Source organism: Lithobates pipiens, unplaced genomic scaffold, assembly GCF_037356315.1.
Source record: "Lithobates pipiens isolate NorthernLeopardFrog02 unplaced genomic scaffold, aLitPip1_a1.2 Scaffold_27, whole genome shotgun sequence".
In the NCBI taxonomy this organism is placed as follows: Eukaryota; Metazoa; Chordata; class Amphibia; order Anura; family Ranidae; genus Lithobates; species Lithobates pipiens.
Genome location: NW_027507788.1, coordinates 203157877 through 203163876, shown reverse-complemented (window position 1 = coordinate 203163876; position 6000 = coordinate 203157877).

The following is a 6000-nucleotide window of genomic DNA, read 5'->3' as shown; positions in this document are numbered from 1 at the left end:
CCGTACCAGGCCAAATGCCCTCAAAATGGGAAGGGTGCTTTGGGGTCTCCCCCAAAACACCTTGTCCCCATGTTGATGGAGACAAGGGCCTCATCCCTGCAACCCTTGCCCGGGGGTTGTGGGGGTCTGTGGGCGGGGGGCTTATCGGAATCTGGAAACCCCTTTTAATAAGGGAGCCCCCAGATCCCAGCTGCCTCTATGTGAACGAGTATCAGGTACATTGTACCCCTACACATTCACCAAAAAAAAACTGTGAAATGTAACAAAAGACAATAGCCAGTTTTTGACAATCCCTTTATTAAAACTGTCTTCTTCTTCCCTTGCTTCTTCCTCCAGCCTTCTCCATCTTCCTCCAGCTTCTTCTTCCCCCCGCTTCTTCCTCCATCTTCCTCCGCTTCTTCCTCCGGTCTTCTTCATCTTCCTCTGACTTCTTCCCCCACTCTGTCCTCCGGGCTTTCTCCTTCGCCACTCCTGCTGAACATTCAAAAAATGAACCTCCTCCAATGATGTGATAGGGCGGATGACATGACTCCGAGACCCCACCCCTTGTAAATTTACTGCATGGGGTCACTAATGAATAAAAAGTGCTAATTTTAATGGCTAATATGTAAGATATTGTCCTAAAAAGGGTTTGGGGACCTGGCTCCTGCCCCAGGGGACATGGGTCAATGCTTAAAATGTTTTTAAAAACTGACGTTTTTTCGGGAGCACTGATTTTAATGACGATTAAAGTGAAGAAAAAAAAAGTGAAAAGTTCCTCTAAATATCGTGCCTGGGGGGTGTCTATAGTATGCCTGTGAAGTGGCACGTGTTTACTATGTTTAGAACAGTCCCTGCACAAAATTACATTTAACGGTCAATGTCATTTAAAACTGCTTGCGGTTTTAATTTAATATCTGGTTCCAGCAATACAGATGAAAATCATTGAGAAAAATGCCATAGGTAGCCCCCCCTGCCCATTACCAGCCCCTTTGGGTTTTGTACGGATATTAAGGGGACCCAAAAAAAGGAAAGGCGTGGGGCCCCCAGGCCCTATATACTCAGGACAGGAGTATACAGGCGGTGTAAACAAGACAGGGACTGTGTAGGTTTGTTGTGTTAAGTAGAATCTGTTTGTAATTTTGAACTGGTACATTTTTAAAGTGTAGCTCCAGTCAAAAAATCTATTTTTTTTTTTTCCATAAAGATTTTATTAAGGTTACAACATAGGCAGGTACAGATATGTACAAGTTAAACAGGCACAGCGTACAATACAAGCCAAGGCAAAACTTATGAAAAGGCAGGAGAGATCTTCTGGGCGTACCCAGTAAAAAGTAGGGGGGAAGATGTCCGTTCCAATGATCTGTTATAGTAAGTGCAAATGTCACTTCGTATGAGCATAGGCGTTAGAGGAGGTGACCTGAACGGCGACCAGCACACGTCCATGACTCCCATTAATAAATGTGCGGGTGGGAAGGACCAATTATGATGGAGACGGCACAACAGGGTCTGGGGGGGAGAGGAAAAAAAAAGAAAAGAAAAAGGAGGGGGGGGGGGGTGATGGGAGGAGGTGAGGAGAGAAAAAGAGAGAGAAAAAAGGAGGGAAGCAAAAAGAAAAGAAAGGAGGGGAAGAGAAAGGAAAAGAAATGACAAGAAAGGAAACGAAAAGGGAGAGGGAAAGGAAAAGGAAAAGGAGAAAGGAAAGAAGGGGGGGGGGTGTAGCCCCTCGGTCAGAGTCTATAGGGGGGGGGAGCGGGGAAGGGTTCCAGGAACCCGGGGAAGGGTTTAAGCACTAGAGGAGGGAACGTGCCGCTTGAAATCTGCGGTAGTGGTAAAGTGAGACCAGCAGGCCCAGGTGATTGAGAATTTCTCCGTCCTTTCCTGTGCGATATGAATCAGCTCTTCCATGTCACCGATCCTGGAAATAGTGGCAAACCACTCACCCAAAGTTGGGGTGTGTGTAGTCCGCCAATGTCTGGGGATGCACAATCTTGCGGCGTTGACCATGTGCATAGCTAGGGATTTGAAGTAGGTTTTTTTAGATAGGGATGTGTGATGGAGAAGAAACTGCTCTGGTGTAAAGTCTAGGTTATAGGTGGTAACCGCCAGAATAAGTCTGTGGACTTCCCTCCAGAAAAGTTGGAGGCTTGGGCAAGTCCACCAGATGTGTATCATCGTCCCAACATCAGCATTGCATCTCCAACAGATATTCGGGACGGCAGGGGAAAATTTGTGGAGACGGGAGGGAGTCCTGTACCATCGTGTGAGGATTTTGTAGCCATTCTCCTGGATAGCGACATTCATCGAGCCACCGTGTGCGTATTCGTGAATTCTAGTCCAATCTCCAGGTTACAGGGAGGTCGTCAGTTCCCTATGCCAGGAGGATTGTGATGGGGAGAGGGTCAGGTCACCCGGGTCCGAAATAAGAGCATACAGGAGGGAGATGAGATGTTTCTGAGACGTCTTGCGATTGCATAAGTCCTCGAAGGGGGTGAGTCGTCTCGTCCAGCAGTCAGGTGCATCTCGGGTGGAAAGAAAGTGGCGAATTTGTCGATAGGTCCAGAACGAAAAGGAGGAGGATTTGGAGAGGCTCTCGAGAGTGGCAAGGGAGGCAATCCTACCCCCTGGGTAGAAGTGGGAGGCAAGAACGTCCTCGAAAGGCCATTCCCGCTGGAGAAAAGTGGGTGAATTGCCAGGGAGGAAATCTGGATTGCCTCGCAGCGTGGTCAAGGGGCCCGGGGTCGGAGCAAAACCTAAACTAGCCGGGAGTTTCTTGAAAAGCAACAGGGAGGTATGGATGAACGGGTGTGTGGCAAGCGTCTGGGGCCATTGTGTCTGGAGCAGCCAGGGAAGGAGGTGAATAGGTACAGGGGAAAAAGCATTTTCCAGGAGAACCCAAAGTTTATCATGGGAATGAATGTTCCAGTCTGCGATTCTGGTGAGATGGCAGGCTACATAGTATTTATAAAGATCCGGGAGGGCAATGCCACCTTTAGATTTGGGCAACGTGAGGCGGGCATACTTGATCCTCGGGGGCGAATCCCTCCATAAGAAGGCAGAGCACGTCTGCCGGTAAGAAGAGAAAAAGGAATGGGGCAAGGCTATAGGGATGGTTTGGAATAGGTAAAGAAAGCGAGGTAGTCAAAAAATCTATTTTTAAGCTTTTAGGAAAACATAGGGAAGGGTTATCACCCCTGTATAATTTGTTTTGGCGTCCGTCTTTTTTCTTCTGACTTCCTTTGTCTCCTTCCGTTTGCAAGTAGGAGACGTTTATAAGTTGGATGTTTGAAAGTAGGGGCCTGCCCTAAATGCTCTGCATAAATGGGGGCCTAAGGTGTTAGTGTTGCCACAACACTGTAAGCCCTCAAAGTGACTCTTGCTGGAGCACCCTGCTGTGAACGATTATATCAAGAATTGTAATTACATGCCATTGTTGAACAGTGGTAGACAAATTGGGTCTTTGGTGGTTGTGGTGGTGGTGCTGGTCCTCACAGTTAGGCCGCGTACACACGCGGGGACTGTTCGCCCAACTTTGTCCGTCAAACAGTTTCGGCAAACAGTCCGCTCAAAATTAGCATGGACGGACATGGCCACACACGACGAACGAACAGTTTGCTGAAACCGTGCGCGATGACGTGAACGGCACGTACGACGGGACGAAGAATACGACGTCCTATACACTGCATTATAACTTTCGGCGTGTAAATCCTTTCTGAGCATGCGCGGAACTTAGTTTGACGAACAAGCCTACACACGGGCGGACTGTTCGCTCAAACAAGGTTTCAGCGGACAGTTTTACGGAATTTCCGAAAAACCTTGTTCGTCAAACTGTCCGTTGAAACTGTCCGCTGAAAGCCCACACACGAGCGGACTGTCCGCCCAAACACTGTTCAGCGGACAAAGTTGGGCGAACAGTCCACGCGTGTGTACGCGGCCTTACTCTCGTGGGCACAGGTACGGGCCCTGCTGTGAAATATTATATCAAGAATTGTAATTACATGCCCCTGTTAAACAGGGGCTGAAAAATTGGGCATTAGGCACTGCTTGCTGGTGCCACAACACTGCAACCTATCCCAGATACTCTAGTTGGAGTGCAGGAATGAGCCCTGCTGCAAAGCATTGCATCAAAAATTGTATTACATGCCCCTGTTAAACAGGGGCTGAAAAATTGGGCCTATACGTCTGCAACCTCTACCATATACTCTAGTTGGATTGCAGGAATGAGCCCTGCTGCAAAGCATTGCATCAAAAATTGTAATGACATGCCCCTGTTAAACAGGGGCTGAAAAATTTGGCCTTAGGCACTGGTGCTGGTGCCACGACACTGCAACCTCTCCCATATACTCTATTTGTAGTGCATGAATGAGCCCTGCTGCAAATCATTGCATCAAAAATTGTAATTACACGCCCCTGTTAAACAGGGGCTGAAAAATTGGGCTGGTGGCATCACCCAGAACCAAAAATGTTCTTCCAAGATATCAGCGGAGGAGAGAGAGGATAGACAGTCAACATAACAGGACAGTCACTCAGCATCAGCATAGACAGTCTTGAAGGGATGTGATATTTCCCCCAAAAAAATTGGTTACATCAGCTTCAAGTGCTTGGTAGCTGGTGGTGATCCAAGACTGATTCATCCTTATGAAGGTCAGCCGATCAACCGAGTCGGTGGACAGGCGCACCCTGTGATCGGTTACAAAGCCACCAGCAGCACTGAAGGTGCGTTCCTGAAAGAACGCAGCTCAATTGCATACTGTGCAAGCTCTGGCCAGTGATCCATCCTCAAGACCCAGTAAGCCAGAGGATTTTCGGTGGGAAAGGTGTCCAAGTCTGACCTTGCCCCTAGGTATTCCTGCACCATGTAAATCGGATGCTGGCGATGGTTGCTTGAACCAATCATACCTTGGGGCTGCGGACTAAAAAATTGTCTGAACGCATCGGTCAGACGGCCACCTTCTCCACCGCTCCTTCTGACCGAAGCCTCAGCAACACCTTGTCCAGGACCAGGAGTTTGAAACCTCCCAGTCTCTGGGAACGCGTTGCACAGACCTTTCTGCAAGGCCTCCCAGAGATGTCTCATCCTCTGCTCCCTCTAAGACGGCAAGATAAGGTCGGCAACCTTACCCTTGTACTGTGGATCAAGGAGAGTGGCCAGCCAGTAATGGTCCCTCTCCTTGATCCGAAGAATACAAGGATCCTTCCACAGGCTTTGCAGGATTAGGGAGGCCATGCAGCGTAGATTAGCTGAGGCATTCGGTCCGGAGTCCTCTGGGTCACTAAGGGCAACATGATCCGCAGCTACCTCCTCCCAGCCACGTACAAGTCCACGGGTTTCTTGGGACTGTAAATCATCCCTACAAGACTGCTGATGCTGAATGCCAGGCTCCACCTCCATGCTGACACAATCATCCTCCTCCTCCTCCTCCTCCTCCTCCTCTTCCTGTGTGATGGGTGGGACAGCAGGAACACTGTCTGGATAAAGGGGGCCTTGAGAGGCAAGGAAGTCCTCCTCTTCCTGCCTCTGTTCTGCCTCAAGTGCCCTGTCCATTATTCCACGCAGCGTATGCTCCAACAGGTGGACAAGAGGTACAGTGTCACTGATGCATGCACTGTCACTGCTCACCATCCTTGTGGCCTCCTCAAATGGTGACAGGACAGTGCATGCATCCCTGATCATGCCCCACTGGCATGGTGAGAAAAAAACAAGCTCCCCTGACCCTGTCCTGGTGCCGTAGTCACACAGGTACTCATTGATGGCCCTCTGTTGCGTGTGCAGCCGCTGCAGCATGGCCAACGTTGTGTTCCACCTGGTGGGCATGTCACATATAAGGCGGTTCTTGGGCAGGTTCAACTCCTTTTGGAGCTCAGCCAGCCGAGCACAGGCATTAAATGATTGGCGGAAATGCACACAGACTTTCCTGGCCTGCTTCAGGACATCCTGTAAGCCTGGGTACCTGCCCAAGAACCACTGCACCACCAGGTGACCACATAGGGCACATGGGTCAGTAGTCCCTGTCGGAGGGT